The sequence below is a fragment of the Heloderma suspectum genome, chromosome 7, assembly GCF_057233095.1.
Source record: "Heloderma suspectum isolate Gila_16-S chromosome 7, 16-S_ref, whole genome shotgun sequence".
In the NCBI taxonomy this organism is placed as follows: domain Eukaryota; kingdom Metazoa; phylum Chordata; class Lepidosauria; order Squamata; family Helodermatidae; genus Heloderma; species Heloderma suspectum.
In genome coordinates, this window is record NC_139464.1 from 33,343,836 (window position 1) to 33,367,527 (window position 23,692).

At 45.2% G+C, this 23,692-nt stretch overlaps 1 protein-coding gene across 5 annotated transcripts in view; it reads left to right on the forward strand.

The window, feature by feature from the left end:
* Positions 1-23,692, forward strand: part of TBXAS1 (thromboxane A synthase 1) — a 353,264-nt gene that overhangs the window by 88,611 nt on the left and 240,961 nt on the right. The window lies entirely within an intron of this gene.

The window sequence follows — 23,692 nt, forward strand, 5'->3', positions numbered from 1 at the left end:
TGGTATACGCTGGTCTAATTAAGAGTACAATTCAGTTTGGCACAAATTATTCAATTAGTATATCTTTTGTATTTCCGCTTCATTTCTCTTTATGCCCCATTTACATGCATATCCCCACCAAAGGAGTCCCTGATGTTGCTTTTTGTCTATTGCAGAGTCCCCAAAATACAGGTCTGGTATGTATGGACCCATGTTTTCTGCTGAAGGCTGCTCAGAGCCTATCAAGTAGATGTGTGTTTATGAAAGGGCTGTGTTTTCAGGCATCACAAAATCAGTCAAGATCATCTTTGTCTTAATCACGTTGGTAATTAAGTTAACCGAATTTGTGCTTAAAAAAAAAAAAAGTAACTGAGTCTGGGTGGGGAAATGGGGGGGGGGGTGTTCTAAATGCTGACAAGCCTAGCAGGTCTTTAAGAGTATTCCAAATGCCACATTAACATTTGTGCAGGTTCAGCAGGATAAAGAAGAGTGAAGGGAAAGGCTAGGAGGAATCATATGTTGGTAAGCACTGAGCTTGTCAGGAATGATTCTGAGTGTGTGGAGATAGCAGCTCAGATTCAGATTGGGAACAGCCAGAACTGGGGGAGGTTTCCTCCCTAGTGAGCTTAGATATGGATAGGCGTTCTTCTCAGGAATTTAGCTTGCAGATGGCTCGAACTGAAGGCCCTCCCCTTTCCTCCCCCATGAGAACCCAGGTCTTGGAGGAGGAGGAGAGCACGGGGTGTGAACTGAAGGATGTTAGAGTCCAGCACAGAGTGAAGCAGGAAAAGTTAGAGACAGAGCTCAGACATTCCACCCGGTTGGCTGTGTGTGATAGCTTACATAGGGGGGCACAACTGTAAGGGAGGAGCATTCCCCCCTAAGTTATTCTGGCTGGCAAGTTCTTGTTCAAACCTCCGGCAGCGTCTCTGATTTCCACTTGGCTCCTCTATTGATATTTGTAATTATGTGGAGTAGCTGTTTTCCTTTGTAGTCTGACAGTCTCTGAGGATTTGCATTTGTAAGGAACCTGGTAGCTAACTAATAAAGTAGTGAGCCTGAAGCCTGGTGCCTTTGGAGTGTGTGATTGCAAACGGAGAGGACCAAGGGACCTGACAGAGCTTCAGTCACAGAGGACTGGAAAGAATGTTATAGGTTCAACCTGCTCAGCATCACAGGCAAATTAGACTAGGCCAGGGGTACGCAATCTTTATGGGCAGTAGGCATATTTGGCAATTTGAGAAACTCCCAGGGAACTACCACAAAATGGCTGCTATAGGAGGCATGGCAAAGAACAAGTAACCTGCCCAGAAGATGGAGTACAAGACAGAAGTGGGGTCTGAGCTCCAACACACTAAACAGCCCCTTTTGAACCCACAGTTTTGAACATCAACAGAAATGTATTTCATAGCAATCCCAGCTCCTGGTAATAAAATGTGTTAATTTTTTTAAGTGGGAGGTAAGGCCCCTTGGCAGGCATCAAGAAATGTGTCTAGAGGTGCATTGGTGCCCATGGGCACCATGTTGCCCACCCCTTGGCAAGGCTGACAGTGAGCAGAATAATTTGAGCAACACTCACCATGTCAGAAGAAGTGTGCTCCTCCAGAATCTGCTCCTTGTTCTGGTATGGTTGTCTGCTCATGTGGACTGTGTGTGCACCCAGAATCCTCTGTGATGTTGCAATGGAATCTAGGCAATCATTTAGTCAACTTGAGGATGACTGTGCCTTGTCCCTCAACTATATTTCTATAGCTAGGACAATACAAAACAAACAAAACACCTGGGAATAAGCGAGGGTCAAAGAAAATAACAAGCCAGAGTACTGATTGAGTCTTGGAACACATCACAAGAGAATCGCATAGCAGACTGTGTTTTGTTCTGTGATCCTCCACCCCTTCCCTTGTATGCCTGGGTTAACAGAACACTGGTTGGTTTGTGAAACCAGAGTTTGGTGTGACACACGAATCATCAAACTGTGGTTTGAGTGATCTTTGCAGACCAGGATGAAACCATAATAACAAACCCAGTTTGGAGGGGTTACTCCAACTGCAGTTGCCAGTTTCTGTTATGCCAGCCATTCACGTGGAGGAAGGAAGGGGAAGGAGGACAGCGCACATAGTTTGGAAGAATGAAGAATGTGACATCAAAGCTTTTTTGATGATATGAAAAAGGAGCATTTGGGACCTTGTGCTTAAGTATTTAATTTTAAAACATATACCTCATTTATAGTTTGAATAGAGCTCTCTTGGAGGCTCACAACGTATTAAAACTATTGCAGAAATAATATCACAATGTTTGATACAGAAATTAAATTGCATATAAAAACATAGAAATTACAAACCATAATAGACCATTTAACAGCAGCAGCAAACACATCAAACCCGTCTGAAATATTACAGCTTTCAACAAACTTCTAAAGCTTGAGTGGACAACTTGTGGCCCTTCAGATGTTTGGGCCTACCTCACCATTGGCTGTGCTGGGTAGGGCTGATGATAGTTGTAGGTTAAAACATCTGGATGACCACAAGTTGCCCTTTTCTGAAGGAATAAGAGAGTGAGCTTCATGGGTCTCCTGGTGAAGGGTCTTCCTTAATGGGGATATCAATTCCAAAGGGGCCCTTCTCCTGCTGCTTACCAGCCTAGCACTGAGAACAGGGCTCCACCTTAGCACATGGGTTGTGGGGTGTGGAGCTCTTATACCAGAGAAGTGATTCCCTCAGGTATCTTATTCATGCTTCAAATCCATTTGACTCAAGAGTATGAGTTTTGCGTATGTTTATTTCACTGTTTATTTGCTTAGTTTTAATGGAATTTTCAAAGCCTTGGATTGCAAAATATACGGTTGGCCTTCCTGAGGAGCTATGAATATTTGCTAGGGAAGGTGCAAGCCCCTCTTTGAGCTCAACATCCTCAGTCTAGCTGTTGAGGGTGTCACCATCCATCCACAAGATGATATGGGAAGCATGCTTCTCTCCAAGCCAGTAAGGGACCAAGTTCACAACATGTAGCCTTTTTGGGTGGTGGCAGTGAGCTGACTTCCCAACAAAGCTCTATTACAGAGAGAACTGGAACATGCGTATCGAAAAGAAGAGTGGCTGATCTCTCACGTTAATGAGGTTAGTATGAAATTAGGCTCATTATGGGAAGCAACTAACCATTGCTTTGGACAGAAGGTTGAAAAAGCCGACTCTTGCAAGTCTGTAATCAAAATGGATGTAGGAGGTGCAACAACAGCCGCATTGATGACAGCTCCATAAAATCCCTCATGGGGAAGCTGCCACATGTATCTGTCTGGAATGAAAGATAATGATAAAGCCATTTCGACATATGAAATGCCAGCTCCTTGGAGTCAGTCCTCACTAAAGCATGCATTCTATCTGTTCCTATTTATTAGGGAAACAGTCCCTATTTTCTGCTGCTTTGTCCTGGGTAAATCAGTGCCCCCGTTTTGTCTGTTTTTGCCTTATGAGACTGCATTGTTAAAACTCTTAATGTGAGTTGCTAGACTTCTCATCTCCCTCCCCCAGGCCTCTAACAGTTCAATTTTGGAGTGGATGCAGCTTGACTTTAGTGTCAGTACCTGTACATGAACACTAAAAGCACCATGCAGTGCGCAGCCTGCCACGTCTCACACCACAGCTGCTGAATTGTATTTTGACACTGTTCATAACCTGTGGTTGGACAACAATATTTTTCTAGTATAACTTTAACCAAAGGAACAAACATTGTCCTGGCTTAAATTGGTGGAAGGCAGCCAATAGCAGACTAAATCAATACAGCATACAGAAGATGGAGAATGGCCACTGTTAATAATGTGGTTGTCGCTGTCAGTACTTCTTGCATTTAATTTCCTTCTGAGTTCACTGTTTACAATGTCCTCACCACCACATGTACAGTATATATACCTGAAACTCTTGATAATGCTCCATGCATTTGATGAAATAGGCTGTAGTCCACAAAAGCTTATGCCAGAATAGATTTGTTAGTCTTTAAGGTGCCACAAGATTCTGCATTGTTTGTGTGTGTGTAATAATTGAGAGGGGGGACTTGGCAAGTCAGTGGCAACCACTGAGAGATTGTATTATATTCAGCGGTACATATATGCCACAAATGAATACATAATAAATAATAATAATCTTTGAATTGTGCTGCTGCAAACGTGTTCTTTTTTTTTGCCTGTGAAATTTTGGAGGACACACTGAAAATGAGGATGAGGATGATGGGTCATCAAAGGCCACTCCCCAAAGGGGCTTGCAGTCTAAAACGCAAGACAGGGTGACATGAGACCAAGGAAGCAGTTCTAATGGTTACACAGGGGAAGAATATATTTTTATTCCTATTACATGTACTTAGGCTTCATTATAGTATGACAGGGGGTCCCAACCTTTTTGGACCCATGGGCACATTTGTGAATTTGAGAGACTGCTGTGGGCACCACCACAAAATGGCTCCTACAGTGGATGTGGCTAGACTCATAATGGCTGCCGTGGGGGCCTGGCTAGTCAAGATTGAGCTAAAGATGTGGGCGGGGAGAGAAATAGCAAGGCTATTGGCTGGAAGGGAGGGGGAAATAGCACTGCTGGGCCCTTGGTCTGATCCAGCATGCTCCTGTTCTGTTCCTAAGGCAAAGGGGTAGAGGGGAGAGAAAGAGAAAGAGCAAGGCTAGAAGCTAGAAAGGGAGTGAGAGAAGACTACCCTACGTTTTCCAAGGTTTTCCTTAAAACACTTTTTAAAGAAGTGGGCAGGGAAGGGAGAGCTTCGTGGGTGCTGTTAGAGGTCCCTGAGGGCACTGTGGCATCTGCAGGCACTGTGTTGGGGACCGCTATAGTATGGTATGGCAAATAACAACAGGTCACAAAAGCTTCACAGCAAAGGTGGATGTATTAGGAGGGACCTGAAGGAAGCAAGAGAAGTGGATGTTACACTGGTGTTCTGGGAGGCAATTCCTGACATGGTGCAGCAATGGAAAAAATGGTAAAACTGAGTCGTTTGAGGGAGGAAGAGCCCTTGGGACAGCTGAGAGTGTTGGTGCTGGAGTGAAAGTCAAGCATAGGGTGATATCAAGGTATAAGAGCTGGGAGAAGTGTGTGTGTGGCGGGGGGAGGCAGCAGGCAGATGTCGGTCTTGTCGGTCGGTCCTGTGGCTCCTGAACCACTGGAGCATTCTAAGGCCTCCTGTGAGGCCTTGGCAAGGCACTTTGCAGATAAAATTTATCAGATTAGGTGTGTTACTCTGCACGCTGTGGATACAGTTAGTGAGCAAGAGGCGGCCTGTGGCAAACCGGTTTTGTGGGATTGGTTCCAGCTTCTTCCTCCTGATGAAGTGGACAAGGTGCTTTCATCTGTAATGCCGACCACCTGCTTACTTGATCCTTGCCCATCTTGGCTCATTATGGGCTGCAGAGAGAGACTGGGTGAGGGGATCAGGGCGGTGGTGAACGCCACCCTTGAGGAGGGAGTGATGCCATCAGCCCTCAAGGAGGCAGTGATAAGACCGCTCTTAAAGAAGCCCTCCTTGGATCCTCAAGTTCTGAACAACTTTCACCCAGTCTTGAATCTGCCATTTTTGGGCAAGGTGATTGAGCGGGTGGTGGTGATGCAGTTGAAGGCACACTTGGAAGAAACTGATTATCTAGACCCATTTCAGTCGGGCTTCAGGCTTGGGCATGGGACAGAAACGGCCTTGGTCGCCTGGGTAGATGATATGAGGAGGGCTCTGGATAGGGGTGAATGCTCCTTCCTTGTTCTCCTCGACCTCTCAGCAGCTTTGATACCGTTGACCACGGTATCCTCCTGGACTGCCTGGAGGGGTTGGGCATTGGAGACACCGTATTGCGGTGGTTCCGGTCCTTCCTCTCCGGCAGGTACCAGAGGGTAGCACTGGGAGAGGAGGTTTCGGACCCATGGCCACTCACTTGTGGGGTGCCACAGGGTTCCATCCTCTCCCTGATGCTATTTAATATCTATGTGAAGCCGCTGGGGGCTATCATCAGGAGGTTTGGGGTGCGGTGTCATCAGTATGCGGATGACATGCAGCTCTACCTCTCGTTCAAATCTTCACCAAGGTTGGCCGTAGAATCCCTGTCCAAATGTCTGGAGACGGTGAGTGGCTGGATGGGGAGGAATAAGCTGAAGTTGAACCCTGACAAGACTGAGGTACTTTTGGTGGGAGACAAGAGGAGGCTGGGGGATGTTGACCTGGTGTTGAATGGGGTACGGCTACCCTTGAAAGACCAGGTCCGCAGCCTGGGGGTCATTTTAGACTCCCAGCTGTCCATGGAGGCTCAGGTGTCAGCTGCGAGCCAGACAGCACTGTATCAACTCCATCTGATATGGCGGCTGCGCCCCTGCCTTCCCGACCATCTGCTCCCATCGGTAGTACATGCCCTGGTCTCTTCTCGTTTAGACTACTGTAATGCGCTCTATGTGGGGTTACCCTTGAAGACGGTTCGGAAGCTGCAGCTGGTACAGAACGCGGCGACTCGCCTGATTAAAGGCAGCCGCCGGCGAGATCACATCACTCCAGTGCTGAAGGAGTTGCACTGGTTACCAGTTGTTTTCTGGGCCAAATTCAAGGTGTTGGTTTTTACCTTTAAAACCCTATATGGTTCCGGCCCAGCCTATCTCAAGGAGCGCCTCCAGCAACACCAGACAGGCCGCTTAACAAGATCAGCCTCGGATGGCCTTCTCTCTGTCCCATCAGCCAGGACAGCTAGACTGGTGGGAACGAGGGAGAGGGCCTTTTCTGTGGTGGCCCCTACTCTGTGGAACTCCCTCCCTAGGGAACTCCGCCATGCCCCCTCTTTAATGAGCTTCCGTCGTGCATTAAAAACGTGGTTGTTCAGGCAGGCATTTGGGGTGGGTTAGGGTATTTTAGAAAATGTTTTTATTGTAGAATTTTATTGTTTTAAACTGTTTTATTGTACGTTGTACATCGACCAGAGTGGCTGGGTGACCAGCCAGATGGGCGATTAATAAATTTAATAATAATAAATAAATAAATAGATAAATAAATGTGGCCATGATGGACTTTGAAGGTAAGGATAGGGAGCTTGTGCTGGATCTGAGAGTGGACAGGAACTCAATGTAGGGATTAAAGAGGGACATCACATGGCCAGAGTGATGAGAAAGGTGAATGATTTTGACAGAAGAGTTCTGGCCAGAGGTGATGAGCTGGGCTGAGAGGAGAAGGTCTCAGTAGTCAAGGTGAGAGATGACCAGGGCATGAGCTAAATTGGAGCAGGGAGGTTTAGAATTAATTATGGGTTGTGGTCCATAAGTGCAGTGCCACACCCATGCAAGTAGGGCTGCCCCGCTGAAAGAAAGGGGAGGAGAAAGTAGTGGGTGCCCCATGCACGTATGGTGCATCACAGCCACGGTCCTCTTCCATGGAAGCCAGTAGCTGGCTCAAGAGTCTAAGCCAGCGGCGGCCGACCATTTTGGCAAGTGTGCCAAAAGTGAAGCCGTAATATCAGAAAGTGCCCTTGTACTACATAAACACTTCCGCGTATGTCGGTATTGTTTTCCCTCTCGTTGACTGGGTTGGAGATCATAGCAGCATACAAGGCAGCACAGGAAAGGCAGGAAGAAGTTCAGATCTGACCTGATGCTGTGACAAGGCCTCTGGGCTGCTCTGATTTCTGTCCAGTTGTGGGATGGACCATAGATCAGTGTCAGAGCAGACACGTTGCATGCAGAAGGTCCCAGGTTCAATCCCATTTTTGGGAAAAGAAGAAAATAAAAGGGAGCAGGGAGCAATTGTTGGGAAAAATGGCTGCCTGAAGGCCTGGAGAGTTGCCGCCTGTCAGAGTGGAGACAATTCTGGGCTAGATGGACAGATGGTCTGCCTGGAACAAGGCAGTTTCCTATGCTAGAAACACCCTCTGCTTCTTGTGTCACTGTGCTACCAGTTGGCCACCCATGTTCTTAATCTGTTTGATTGGAATTCTCTTTTCTTTTTGCACATGTGTGGAGAGACATCTGGACACGGGCTGGCAATTTTAGTTAAAGCCCTAGTAATCAGAAAAAAATGTGGGCACAGCTTCTAGTGATAGGATGTCTTTCCTTAGCACAGCCACCAGACTTCTTTATCCCCCACCCCCCAAAAAATCTCAGTCTTAGGGTACAATAAGTCCTACATGCTGGCTGGGAAATGCTGGGAGTTGTAGGACATTTCTGTCTTAGCATGCATGGGACTTTGCCCTAAGTCTCCACTGCCATTGTTCTCCCACCTTACAACTTTTTAATTAGTCCCCAGATCTCATCCTATATTTCCAGCTTTCTCTCCCTCCCCAATGCAAATTTCCAAATGTTCCCCTCGCATTCTAAATTATACAAACTGCCCAAACATTATGGGAATGTGTGACAATATTTAGGTAGAAGTGCCCGTTCACAGAAATGTATTCAAAATGCATGATGTTTAGCCCAGCGCTACCCATTGCTTGAGCAGTTGTTTCTCAACCAAGGGATACCCAGATGTGCAATCTTCAGGTGTTGCCTGATATGAGTGGGATGTTAGCAAGGTGATGTTAGGAAGGGTAAAAGACACTAAGTAAAACTTCAGTGAATATTTAGAACTGGAGGTCAAACGACACAATCAATTTGAGTTTCTTTCTTTCAACCAGTTTAGAATTTGTATATGAAGGACTGATAGAAGTTTTAACCAAATCTCAAGGGAGTAAATTGGAAAATAGCTGCATGTGTTATGAATAAGTCATGCCAAACCAACCTAATGGCAGAGTGGTATGGCCTAGCATGACTTTTCCTCTATATGTTTATAAAATATGTCTATGTAATAAAAAATACTTGGGGCTCCATTGGGGTAACCTGCCATCCAGGTTACCAGTCAGGTCCGCACCTGTAGCTTCAGGTGCTCCTAGACCATTCACTTGGCCTTTCCATCATCCCATCTGTAAATAGATAAGGATATTCCAGGACTGAATCAGAGACCACCTAAAGATTTGCTAAACTAGGTGTAAGGGTGTGTTGACTGGCAATTGACAACTCTGAGGGACAGTTCGGACATCACAATAAACCCTGACTTAATGTGATGTGGATGAGCCTCAGTGAATTTCAGACTCGATCGGAAGCTTTTGCTTCAGTTTTTGATTAACCAGTTTAGCACTATGACTCTGAACTGTGATTAATCTTAACTATAGTTTGTTGAAATAAGCCAGCTTCATAACCCTTGGTTTGAAGATGCCTTGTTTCACGCAAACATAGTTAAGGTTACCCACAGTTTGCTGAGTTCGGACAACACAATTAATCAAAAATGGAAGCAAAAGCTTCTGTCTCCTCCTTGTGGCTATGCTGGAGGAGGAAAGGAGGGGAGTGTGTACCCAAACCTTTTTGAGGTCTGCTGAGGTTTCAGCTTGTAGCAAACTGCTCGGAGGATCAGTATATCCTCCTCTTTACCTTCAAAACTGATTGGCAGAAATTACTTTGAATGCATAATGTGAATTGGTCTATGGTTCTGACTGTTCACTGGATTTATGGATTACATGAGAACTGTGAGTAAATTGCTATGTACTGCATGGGTATATATCAGGTAGCATCCAATGCCGTCTATGAATAAGTTATTATTTCAGTGTAATTTTGGGGAACTCTTCTCCTGGTTTGAATATTCTATAAAACTGAATTTGTGCTGTTGTTGCATGTCAAAAACCCTTGCTAGATAGTTTTTAGTTTCCTTTTTACATTAACATAATTTAAAGTAAAGCATAAAAATGAAAGCACGAGTCTTTGACCTTTTAAAATTATCCTAAAATAGCTTCTAAATTGTCTAAGGATCATTGGCCCTTAGACAAACTATCCTAAAATAGCTCGCTAAATTGTCTTATTGAGAGCAAAATTACGCATAAATGCATGTGCATGCACAGTTCTGATGCAGTGTTTTTGATTATCAGTCAAGGAAGCAAGATTATTATATTACATGTTGTGGAAAGACCACAGTGTGGTAATTATTCCAAAAGGCTTTCCACAAAGCATGGCTATTTATGCAAACATTATTCTGATATTGATTGTTACTTTGGAAATGATAGAATCAGTATGTAGTTACTGAACTGATGTTGTAAAAATGTATTACTAGCACATTTCAGTATAGAGTAAGAGTTATCAAATGTATTAACAGGTTTTAGTTGACACATGGCAAAATCTTGGAGGCATTAGATTACAATACATCTCTTCTATTTTTATTGCATCCTGACCCATAACATTAAAATGTTTGCTGAAAAAGCAACTTTTAATTGAAACAAACAATTAAAAATGCCCCTTATGCAGGAAATTCTTTTACATCATTGTTTGAGCCTGTTCTTACTTATGCTTCCTTCTTTTTTCTTAGGGCGTAAGGGTAGCAGAGTGTACTGAGACAAAAAGTCAAATTAACTGGTTCTTTGTGGTATATGACCTTTTGTGGACACACACAGGCCCCACTAGCCCTCTTCATGGGTGCAGTGTATAAAGAGGAATCATGCACAGAATGGGGGGCTGTGGGGCCCCACCCCTAAGATCCAAGCATGGACATCTTAAAGGGAAAGCCTACATGCACAAGCTTTCCAGATATGACTTGGGATCAGGCTACCTGAAAGACCACATTCTCCCATACGAGTATGCCTGGGTTTTAAGATTTTCTGGAGAGGCCCTTCTCTCAGTACCACTGCCATCAGAAGCATGTTTGGTGGGAGCGTGAGAGGGGGCCTTCTTAATGACTGCTTCCAGCCTCTGGAACTCCCTGCCAAGGGAGGCTAGCTTGGCTCCCTCTCTGTTGTCCTCCTGTGGGCAGGCAAGGTAGATATTATTCAGGCAGGCCTTTGGCAGATAAGCTGGTCTATTGCTAAAGGGGGGTTTAATTGGTTGGTGCTGTTTGTTTCTTTTATTATTGCGTTTTTAATTGTGTTGTTAATTTATTTGTGTTTCTACTATGTTTTACTGAAGATTTTGTTAATCTGGATTTTATTGTTAGCTGTCTTGGGTGCCATTTTGTTTTTGTGGGGGTGAGGGGTGGGCAGAAAGGCAAACTAGAAATTAAATGAAATAAATAACAATGTAGAAAGTCTATATGTGTAGAGTCCTATGTGCATAGGCTCTCCCTTGCAAAAGTTCGAACCTAACACGTGGATGTTGGGAGTGGGACCAGAGGTGTAGGCCTGCAGCCCCATTCTGTGCATGATTCCCCTTCACATGATGTACACATGAAGGAAGCCTTTGACAAGTTTTTGCCCTGAGACCCGTTTTCACTATTTGGGTTGAGTATGTGAAATCATAATGAAGAGGGTACCTCTGAACTTGTGCAGTCTGTGTTGCTTCTACCATTGAACAGCCACGTACTGGCTCAGTTCGCACATCACAACAGCAATTCCGGAGTTGTTTAACCCAAGGATTGCGAGGACGAGTGGCGCAGTTGTTGGTTTAACTCTGAGTTGTTGAATCCATAAACAGCCCAGAGTTTCTGGGTTCACATGTCATGAAACAACCCAAGAAAGGGACATTCCTGGGTTGTTAATTAAAAGCAGAAGTGGTGGGCACATGCCTTGCACACTCCTCTTGTCCCTACAGTTCCTGGGTTAAACAATCCAGGAATTACATTGTGACTTGCAAACCAGCCCACTTTCTATATAGGATCAAGAAGACAAAGCTGCTGCTAGGTATTAGGGGCATCCTGGCAAAGTGGGCCCTCCAACCCTCTGCAGTCCTCCATCCCAGTGCCTCCACCCCACCATAGTGCAGCCCTTCCATCTAGCTGACTTACCAGAAGATTACAGTGGGTAGAGGCTGCACTGTTGCTACCTGTTGCAGGTGGCTATGAGTCACCACTTATTTTGATATTCCCACCATGCTCCATTATGGTGTTACTGTAAGGCACTGTGGGAACACTGACATTGACTGGGTTCGCACAACATGACAACCCACCATGGGCAGCCAGCCATGGTGGGTTCTCATGTCACATGAACCCAGCACATTCTCTGCAGGGTAACTTAATTTTCACAAACAAGCCACCCTGAGAACCTGTCAGGGTGGAAACTGAGCCAATAGAGCCCCAGAGCAGTTCTGATTCTGAGGAGGAACAGCAATCCGTGGGAGAGGAGCTCGCTCATCTCTCACAAGCACAGCAGCTGGCAGAGATTCCTCCTGCCAGCATTCCTGGGAGAGATAGTGACCCTGGCAGTGAGAGAGCACTGGAGGGGGGCTTGCTGGATGCTCGGCACAGACGCAGAGAGCAACGACAGATGGAGGGCGCGGAAAGGAGGCGTAGCACTCGTTTGGCACACAAACAACGGTCGCATCCTGAGGACCCAAGGGAAAGAGGGAGGATCTCTCCCTAGCCCATAAGTTCAGGGTCTTCCCGTGATTCTCCTTCAAACGGGGACCAACTGCCTTACCTGGAACTTAGGCTACTCTGCTATCTATCCCCAGTGCTGTTCCTTGCTTTGGCGCTAGCAACTAGTATTCTGAAAGAGTCATAAAATAATAAAGGAATAAAGTCTTGGAAAGAATTCCTCGTCATCTGTGTCTTGAGTTGGCTATTGGTGGGGACTGCAAGAGGCAGCTAGGGCCCTCCTGACAGAACCCATGGCTTGTTGTAGGGTTGTTCATACCCATAGTGGGTTGCTGTGGCATCCAAACCCGGGAGAGTAATTTTATCATAGAATGCCGGGATTGGCTACAGAGCTGCTTGGCAAAAGCAGCAAAAAAGCCCATGCCATTCTTTGCGATCTTGCAAGTGCTGACTGTAGCCTCCCTCACCAGCGACTGCCCCTCCATCGATGCCCAAGCGGCACTTTGGAGGGACCATCACTCATTCACAACCTTAAAAAAAAATTGGGGGTGCTTTGGGGGTATGCAAATGTGTTTGTAATTTTTTTTAAATTCCCCCATTCTTTCAGAAGTGTGCAGGAGCTCACTTTCACCTGTGAGATATGCGAAGCCTTGGCTTGTCAATTTCTTTGTATGTTTCAGCTGTCAAAGGGAGCTCCAAAGTGAAGTAGGTAACATACAAGGAAATTGACAAGCAAGGCTGCATATAGGCTAATTTGCACACAGTTGCAAAGGACTGGAGGGGAAATAATAGTAAGAAAAAAGAGGGACCCAGCAGTGCAATTCAGAAGACCGAAAATGGGGGGAAAAGGCAAATGGAATAAGTGCACCAAAAGAGGGGAGGGGACACATTCACGATATCTTCCCCTTGGCAATGTAATCCTCTTGCTTTTAAGTGTTGAACTGACACATCCCAGTGCCCTCCTCCCATTCAGTTCTTCTCCAAGTCTCCAGCAAGTCCAGAAAGAGGACTAACTGCAGTTTGGTGTTACATCCAAACCAGACCAAATTGTGGTTACTTTAAACTATGGTTTATTAAAACAAGCGGAGATCTGGTTTCTGTTTCTCTTCCTGTCTTGCTTCAGTAAACCATAGTTTAAACTGACTGCAGTTCCCAGTTCAGTTGTGAGGATAAATTGCAGTTATTTTAAACCAGGAAGTGGATGCTTCCAATCTCCTTTTCATGGCCATGCTGGAAGAGAGGGAACGAGGAGCAATGTAAGCTGGAGGCTCTCTTGGGCTTGTTCACGTACCGCTAAACCAGGGTGGGCAACTTGTGGCCCTCCAGATGTTTTGGCCTACAGATGTTTTGGCCTGTGAGCTGTAGCCAGCATAGTCGATGGTGAGGTATCATGGGAGTTGTAGGCCAAGAATCTGGAAAGCCGTAAGTTGCCCACCCCTGCACTAAACTATGGCTGATGTCTAAGTGGGCTGAACAATTTGTCTAACAATATTAGGCAGCTCCTTATGTTCTTCGTACATTCATATATTCCATGCAGGTTTGAGCTCTGACTGTTCTTTTTGAAATTAACCACTGTAATGCAACAGCTTCTCTCACCAGATGCAATCAGACTGCCTTTGTGATCTTGCAGTAAGAGGATACATAAATAGCTCTCTGTTTAGCTATGCTTTACCCTGTAAAATGTCATATACATTGATGGTTGGATTCCCATCAAAGGGAAGCCCTCTGGATTTGTTTCCATGAGTAATACCTTTGACCAGAGTTCTCAAACTCCATTGGAGTGAGCCTCACCAAAGCTCAAAGCTAACTCTTTTTGCCACTCCCCCAATGTAACATGAAAGCATAATATGGTATTTACTGAATTACTGGTAGATCTCCAAAAGGAGGAAGTTTCATAATACCACGTCAGCTACTGAAAATGTTTCACACACTGTGTCCTGGCATCCTTTTTTTAAACCAGCCTTCCCCAACATGGTACCTTCCAAACATTTTTGACTTTAACTCCTATCAGCCCCAACTAGCACGGCCAGTGGTCAGGAATGCTGGGAGTTATACTCCCAAACACCTGGAGGGAATCAAGTTGGGGAAGGCTGTTTTAAACATTGTTTAATTTGTTTAATTATCTGATTTGATTCTGTTCCCTATTGTATCCCAACAAATGGATTGCAATTCTCTTAAAGGCAGTCGTACCCCCCACCTGTGGTGCTGGTGGAGGGGAATGTAACACTTTCCCTGCACTGTTTTCAATATTACTTTTGTTCCCCCATCCCACCCCAGCTGCTAGTTCCCCATTAAAGAATACATACATGTACCTGTTTGTTTTCCTTAATGCAGGGGTGGGCCCTCCAGATGTTTTAGCCTACAACTCCCATCATCTCTCACTCTTGGCTATGCTAGCTAGGTCTGATGGGAGTTGTAGGCCAAAATAGCTGGAGGGCCACAAGTTGCCCATCCCTGCCCTAATGGGATGTATAGCAGCTGGTGGGGTGGGGTTATTTGATTTGGGAAAATGGGATGGGATGAAGTCAAATTTAACCCAAGCCAGAGGCCCAAGCCAGTTCCTCCCCCAGCTCAGCATGGCTGCTTCTGAAAGAAATTTAAAAGTGACAGAAATCAGATAGGACTGTAGAACTCTTTGGTGAAATGGAGGCATACTCCTGGGCAGTGGTGAGGTGCAGAACTCAGAGATAGGAAGCAACAGTATTTGGGATGGGAGGCAGGATGAAGGTGGAAAGCATTTAATGATACTGAAAAGGCTACTCAACGTTGACCCAATTTGCCAGGGTATTCTAATTGGTATTTGGAAGAGAGAGAGAGCGAACAAACGAACACCACCACCTAAATTATTTCAGTCCTTGGGAGTTCTACGGAAGGCTAGATGAGAAATTTGAGGAGCCTCTTTTCAACAAAGTAATTTGCATTCACCCTCCGGACTGTTGAGACAGCACTGATGCCAGGCTCCTCCTCATATATCAACCTGTTCCTTGCAGTTTCTTCTCAAGCTGCTGCTGCTGCTGGACTTTTCTTGCTGTTTCCATTCACTTCCCATGACTCCTCCATTGTTAGGACAGGAGTCTGCTTTCACTTCTTCAGCAATTCTCTCCCTCCCTGCAGTGTGGAATCGTGCTGCACCATATGATGTTAGTAGATTTTTTTTCTTCATTTAGTAATCATGTCTGTCTGTCTTCCTCTCTCTCTCTCTCTCTCTCTCCCCCCCCTCTACCTCCCTCTGCCCATTCCCATTCCTTTGTCTCTACCATTCCCTATTTTCTTATTTTTCTTATTTTTCTGACGTTAAAGTTAGAAATGTTCTATTCCACTTCTTCTAAGGGACATTTGCCAAGGAAATTAGCTAAAGCCTACATGCTTAGCACCCCTAATTCATTTTCAGAGCGTATTAGTTCTAGTTTACAAATATATACGTAAGAACATAAGAGGAGCCCTGTTGCATCACACCCAGGACACAACTAGTTCAGCATCCTGTTTTCAACAGTGGCCAACCAGATGATGTTGTACCCTGATGTGGGCTTCCCAGAAGCAACAGCCCTCCTCTGATGTGTGCCGTCCTCTTTCCTCAACAAATGGTTTTGTTATCCCCCTCCCAATTCTCCAAGCGGTGAGAACTCCAGGGAAGCAAGGGGTGTGCATGTGAGCGCACGTACGCACGCACGCACGCAGACGCACACACGATGAACATAGGTGGCGATTCACAGTTTATTCACAGCATAAACAGTCCTTGAGGCTTCTCAAGGTGGCTTGTTTGAGAAGAGCAAGCCACACTGCATGGTTAACAAGCCACCCTGCAGAAAATGTCCGGGGTTCAGACAACACACTAGCCCACGGTTCAACGAACAACCCACACTTAGGGAGCAATCCTATGGCTGTTAGTCAGCTGCTAGACGACCATAGGATATGTTGGTTTCTGGGAGAACCGACCTTACCTCCCTCTTGCGCTGCCTCACAGGCAGCTCAGAATGGCCCCACGCTCCATGCTCAGAAGACGAGCATGGAGTGGTGAAAACAGGGCGTTCTGGGGTGGGGAAGGCAGAAATGCCGGCACGACACATCCTGTGTCCTCCGGCAGCCACATCCCCGCTCCACCTTCCTGCGGCTAGACAGCCAAAATTGGCTGTCTAGCCGCAAATGCAGGGCTGCTGAAGTGCGGAGGGGATGATCCCCTCTGTGCTTCTCCTGCCCTGCATTGGATAGGCAGTCGCCGCTGAGTTTGGAGGCGGCCGCCTATCCCCATAGGATTGTGCCCTTAACCACTGAGCGTGGGTTAGCATGTTGTGCAAACCCAGGCAATGACTTGCTCCCTGATCCAGGGAGAATGGTCAGATATAACCTGACCAGTAGATCATATAAGAGTATGGGGGTGCTTCCAGACAAGGCTTTTATTGTGCAATCGCCCTGCCTCATTCACAGCATTTTACTGGGAGTCCAGATGTTGTCATCTTCCACTCATAGCCCTCCCATGTTTTCCTACTGCTTCTTCTGTTTTCTAACCAGAAAAAATCAGTTGAGGAAGGAAGGGCGGAATAGTTGTACAGTGCCTTTTCAGGGGTAGCACTAGCGGCCCTCCATCTGGATGCATCCCTCTGAAATAAGGAATATCCATTTTAAGGAAGGTTATAGTTCAGAGCTCTGGGTAAGTCAAACAGAGAAACTCCACATATGGGCTACTGTATGCATTGTTTTTTATCAGTTGTTGAGGTTGATGCTGTGGTTCGTGAGGGCAACAGATGGTTGGTGATATATCGGGTTTCCCAGCTTTCAGATGAGGCAATATTGCTAAAGCAAAGGTGATGTTTAGCTTAGAAAGCTGGCTTAACTGAGATATTTGAGTGATTATACAGGAATGGGAGAACTAATCGATTATTTTGCCCCTCAGGAAATGCCTCAGTGCTTTCCAAATATTGATCTTTGCAAAATCATCAGCTGCCATACTGCAGAACATGCACTGAGATTCAAACTCGTTTATATATATATTTCCTCTTCCTTACAAAAGAAGAACCTGCATTTTCCCCACAGTATCGTTTAGCATTTTCACGTTAACAGTGTTGCCTGAATTCAAGGATGATTAGCTTTTGTATGTTTTATTGTGACTGTGTTTCTTAAATGTGAAATGTTTAGCATGTTTTCCCACACACATATAACAAGGAGGAGGAATAATTTGTAAAAACCACAGCAACAGGAGCTGCAGTGAGAAAGACATTCTGTATGTTCTTACAAAAGAAAATATTTTGCACAGTGTCTTAGTTTGCCAATTCAAGGAGGTAGAATAGAATACCGTATAACAAGAGATGGTTAAAAAGTCTTGGGTAAGGTTATGATTAATTACATTTATAGTTATGCACATTAAGGTAAGGGTAATTGAACTGCAGGCTGAACATTTAAGCAATGGGGAATTTTTCCTGGCACAGCCCATGTGAGTGTCAATACTTTTTCCTGCAATGCTGTTTGTTTGAGGTTTCACTGACACAGACACTTCTAGGAGAACAATAAACATGAACTTCTGGTGGGCCACCATGTACAAAATCATTTGTTTCTATCATGCAAGAATAGTTGCATTAGGAAATCTGTAGAAAACCTGATACCTATTTCTATTAGGACAGGGGAGAGTGACCTCTAGCCTGCAGGCCTAATCTGCCCCATGGAAGTGCTCAATCCATCCCACAGATGGCTGGCTTGGCATTCTCCATGGGCCCCTAATGATCAAGATTTCAGATGAACCAGGGGGGAAAAGAATCCTAGCTATAAGTTTGGCCAGGTTGCTGGTATGCTTTGAGTAAATGTCAGTAGCACCATTTCAGTTGTGTATCCAGGTTACTGAGCGTGATCGTCGGTGCATAAGACTGTAGAGTACTTGTGTGCGGTCCTTGCCCTCCAAAAGGCATGACTCAAATCTAAAAGGCATGTCACAAAAGGAAAAGGGATTGGGAGGGAGGAGGAAGGAAAAAGCAAACTCGGTCACTAGTTCTTAGTTACAAAGTTCTTACAAATGTTATTTCTGGCAGGGAGGAGAGAAGCAAGCTGTCTTCACCTGCCCCCTCTCTGCCTGATGGATGGGGCCAGGGTGATGTTTGCCTTTACCATGGTTCTTCCTGGGAGGAAGGGGGAGCAGGGGGGCCATGGTTACCATGGTTCTTCCTGGGAGGAAGGGGGAGCAGGGGGCCCTTGGTCTGATGGCAGAGGCCAGTACATGCTGCCTTTCAGCTCCGCAGTCCCAGGGCACCCATCAGTTGGAGCAGCGGAGGCTGGTGGCTCCGATGACTGTGGGGTAGTGAGTCCACTCCAGGTTTCAGTCAGAACTCTAAGGAGCTATCCAAGGTGGACACTTTTAGAGTTCTGACTGAAGCCCCACTGACATTGGAGCCACCAGCCTCCACTGAGTTGCAGCTGAGCCAGCGTGGCATGTTGGATAGAGAGTTGGCTTTGGGTGTGAGAGACTCAGGTTTAAACCTGCCTTCAGCCATGAAGGCTGGTCTTGGGCTAGTCAGTCTCCCTCAGCTTAACTCTCCTGAGAGGGCCGTTCTAAAGGTAAAGTGGCATAAGCATCGTTAAGCACTTCATGCACCGAAAAGGGTGGCAGTCATTTTTCTAACACCGAGTGGGGAAGGTGGGTGAAAGAAAACTCCACCCAGTTCCCATTCTTTGATCATGATACAAAGCAAATTTAAATGTGCTGCTTTTAATGGGCCTCAGAATGTACGAGAGGGATTCCTTGCTTAAAAGTTCCCCACCCCAGTTCCACCTCCAGTTTTTTAAGGGCCTTTGGGAAAGACATCCCTCAATGGGCCCCCTCCCTCAGTGAGTCTATCTTCTCACTGCCATTGTCACCAGCTGCTATTGCTCCTCATCCTCTTTCTCATGTTTCCTGTTATTTGCTTGCTTGACCGGCAGAGAGCCAGTGAGCGAGTAGGCAGTGGTATCTACTGCTTCTCCTTCTCATCACCACTGTTAGCTGAGCTAGAAGCAAGTGAACAAGCAGGTTGCAGTGGTGAAGAGTAAGAACAGCTCCGGGGGATCTTGTCAGTGGGAACCATTGTCCCTCAGCAGTTGCCCAACCATACCTACCTTTAACGCCAGTCCTGCCCCCATCAAAGCATCCTGTGTGTGAAATGCTAAAGGGTCAAATAAAATGTCCTTCAGAGATGATTCAGACTGATGAGAAGCCTGCGCCAGCATGTTTGAACTTACTCATACTGGGGAGGAGGGTGGGGTGAGCTCTATTGCACATATCTGTACCTTTCCCTCATTGAGACGAGAAATAAATACTGAAGACTTTTTCATAGCATTTGTCTCTTGGATACACATGACTATTTTATCACACACTTCTGTGGTAAAACCTTCCTTATCCTGTGGTAAAAGATGATGATCATGCTCCTGTTAGTTTCGCCAGCTGCGTGAGATGTCTTGTTTTGTGGAAGTATGTAGAAACTGTGGGAGGCCCTCCTTAACCACCCTCCCTGCTCACTGGTGACCCAGGCGCAACAAGGGTGTGTTTGTGAAAAAGCTGGAGGAAAATACATCTCTATGTGTGGTTCATGGATCTGAGGACAATGGAGGAAGGTGAAGTACATAGACTTTTGATTGTGGAGGAATTACTCAAAGTGGAAACGTGACCAAGATGCTAAAAAATGTTACTGTAATCTATCTTGGTGTTGCCACCTCTACAGCTTGAAACCATTCTGACTGGTTTTGCTTGGATTGGGTGGCTTTTGTTTGGCCTCAGTCTAAAATGTGTGTGCATTTACAGCACAATCCTATGAGTTTCTAATGTGAAAAATAAGTCCCATTGAGTTCAGTGGGCTTACTCCCAGGTGTGGGTATAGGATTACAACTTAATTGTTTCCCCAGTGGCACTTAGGGGCATATGTCTGAGCCCACACAGTCACCACCCCTCCAACAACTGCCAGAGATAGCAGTAGATAATGGGGGCGGGGGGTGCGCAGAGGACGGTGGGAAACAGGAGTGACGTCTGCAAGAAGAATTTCTGGGGAAATAAAGTTGGCATGGCTGGAGCCTCAGAGGAATGAATGTAGGCCATAGCCATAGATTGCAACTTTAGCTAGTCAGATGAAGCAAATGCTGCTACTTGAGAGCAAAGAACCATGATATTGCACCAAAATATTCCCCTCTTTTCTATAAAAATCTTGAAAAGGTACAAAATAATTTACAGTTTGCTTGGTTTTAGTCAGGGTAATTTTTTAAAATTGTCTAATGAGAACACATTGTGCTAATTTTCATATGCAGATTCAATTAGCATTTAGTTAATTAGCCTTTACAAATGAGGATTAACTTAATTACATAACACTAACCTCTCAATAACTCTAAAGGGTAGGAAGGCTGCTTTTATTAAATTCAGAAGGCCTATATGCGTGTGTAAAAATCTGAAATGGCATACACATAAATTAAAGAATATTACCCACAGAGGACAGCTATTAGAGATGATGATCAAAGGAAACAAACTATGTACATGGCTTTAAAGAAAGAGAGAGGGTCTTGGATACAAATTCACACACACAACTGTCTGCTGGCTTCCAGAGTGATTTCTGCTTTATGGTAGGTTTACTTAATTAAAGGGCTGCCAGAAATGGTGTGTTTGTGTGTCTGTCTCTGCTTGTGTTATGTATAACGTGAAGGTAATATGTATTTATTTATGTTTACAATAGGGGCTGGCATCAAAGGTAGGCATGGGCAGGCACCTGTCAAGAGCCCACACCCAGCAGGCACCCACTGGCAAGAGTCCCCTGGAGTTGCTCCTCCTCTTCATCATTTCAACCTGCTTGTTTATCAGCCTTTCACTCTGGCCCAGACAACAGTGGTGGTGAGAAGGAGGAGCAGTAGATGCTACAGCCTACTTGCTCACTACCACTCTGCCTATCAAGTAAGCAAGTGGTAACAATGATGAGAAAGAGGATGAGGAGCAATAGCAAGTGGTAGCAATGGTGGTGAGAACATAGTCTCCCTGAGGGAGGGGACAATTGAGTGTGTCTTGGCCCAGGGCCCTCAAAAGCCCGGAGCCAGCACTGTTTACAATACAGTTGAGATGCCATGTGTATTGACATTAAATGGGATGTGCAACAAAATATTGCAGTGTGGAGTGCTCCTGTTCAGTCTTCCACCCACACGCCGTGCCCTTCCCAAGATTTTGAGGCTGCAGCGCATGTGCCATTTTGAATATGCATCCATGCTTGGGGGTTGTCATTCATGCAAACCTGGCATGGTTTGTTTAACTCTTGCTTAACCCACATTTGCTGGGTTTGCATGACACAGCAGCCCTTGAGTGAGGGTTGGATATGTAATGTGGCACCCACAGGCACCGCAGCTTGTCGTGGCTCTTCTTATGTTGTTAGGCTGCCTGGCGTAGATAGCTCTGTCCTCTAACACCGCACTGTCTCTCCCTGACCCCCAGCATCTACTGCCCAAAGTGGCCACCTCACTCTACCTAATGGTAGGGCCAGCCCAAGCATTTGCTATAAAAATCCACAGGAAGCCATATTATTCCTTCCCAAGGTAATTGCCACAAAGTCAGCAATGCATTATGTGCCTACTGCATGGCATGAAACCAGTGCTTGGCGGGGCCCATTTTGCAAGCCTGGATTGCTTACAAAGTGAAAATCAGGTGTTGGAAACATATCCCAGCTGTTCTTGAGATGCCATTTGCATGGAGAATGCAATGCGTAAACTGGCCCACCCTCAGATACAAGCACAGTAATCAGGTTGCAATTTCTGGGTTCATAACAGTGGGGGGAGCCACAACAGCTCTATCAAGCTATCTCAGTCAATGACATTGGGCCAGTTCGCATGTAATGGCAAGCCACCGTGGGTCAATTTCCCCCGTGGGACTTGTCGTTGCATCCCAGCTGACATTTTTAAAATGCAAGCCACAGGGAGGTGGGGCACTGTGGCTTTTCGTTACATGCTAACTTGGCCAGGGTGAGTTGTTGGGTTAGTTAACAGACCACCCACAACCCTAAAACAAGCCATGGGTTCTGTTCAATCACAGGCTCATGCACCAGTCCCTATGGCTCTGCCTGCGTTGCATGAAGCCAACTTTTTTTTATCATGGCAACTGGCCCTCCATTTCCATTTGTTCTTAAGAAAATATTTATTTAGAAAATGTTTATCCTGAGTTTCTTGCAGTAACGCAATGGCTTACAATGAGTAATGAATGCATCATCATGCAAATAAAGCGTTCCTTTGGTAAACGAATGCTTTGAAATTCTTTGCTGACTCTCAGTGTATCTTCCTAGTGCATTTATTTTCCTTTCAGTGACTCTGCTGCCAGCTTTATCAAGCTGCTGTTTCAGTGCCTCTGGAGATTCAAATTCCAGCTTTGACAATTTCATCTGAATATCTTGTGGGGTTTTTGGAAATCACAAATACCATGAGAAACACCTTTGTATTACGAAATGCTTCAGGAAAATAAATTGCAGCAGATGAATGAAACGCCTCAGAGGTTCTTAAACTTTGTTGTACTTCGGGACTCAGCTTGCTTTTTTGACAATTGCATTTTCTTACCTATGAGTGTCACATGGGAGGATATTTGAAAAGCCTCTTGCCTGACTGCTTCCTACTCTGGAACCTCATCCTTTATACTTGACTCAATACATCATCATCCTACTCTTTGATTTTCCACTGTACCCACTTGCACTGCAGAAGGGGCAAGCCACTTTCCAGTTTAAGTACTGAAACTTAAACTTAAAAGTGGCTTGTCTTTTTAGCACTTTAAAAACAACTGGCTCTTCAGTATTCTCCATTACTTTATAGTCTCAAGGATTACCTTAAAGTGTATAAGGGACCAGTATTTTTCATTTATTTGTTTGGTTTTCCACTGAATTATTGTAAGGTACTTTTTTCAAAGTTTTGGCCAGCTGGTTAGGGGCTGATTACAATAAATAAGTCTGAAGACAAAATTGAGAGTTTAAAGTTTAAAGAGTTTAAATAATACAAGATACAATACAATACAATCAGAGGTTATTTTGACATTGCAGTTTAGGTCAAGACAGGCATGTTGTATCTCATCCAGGAAACTACATGAAAGACTGTAATTCCAATACCAATAAATATGATTCCGAAACAGGTCATATCTCTGTACCATATAGTAAGTCTGGTCTTAACCAGTTAAAGTAATGCTCTGAAATTCACTCACTGTAAGAATACAGTATAAAAAGAAAAATACCATAATAACCTCCAAGTGAAATGTTTAACACTTCCCAAGACAACCTTTTTCAGTGTTTCCTCCTCTCCCAATGGATAGATAGCTTTGTAGCCAAAGCTCTTGCACTGTTAAGACTTCTGGGTTCAAAACTATCATTTCTCAGTGTTTCAGAAAGTGGACAAGTTTATGCTGAAATGGTTGTGGGGAAGTGTGTGGGATATGTGTCAACACAGCCCTAGTTATCGTGCAACTACTGACTTTTCCATCCATAGT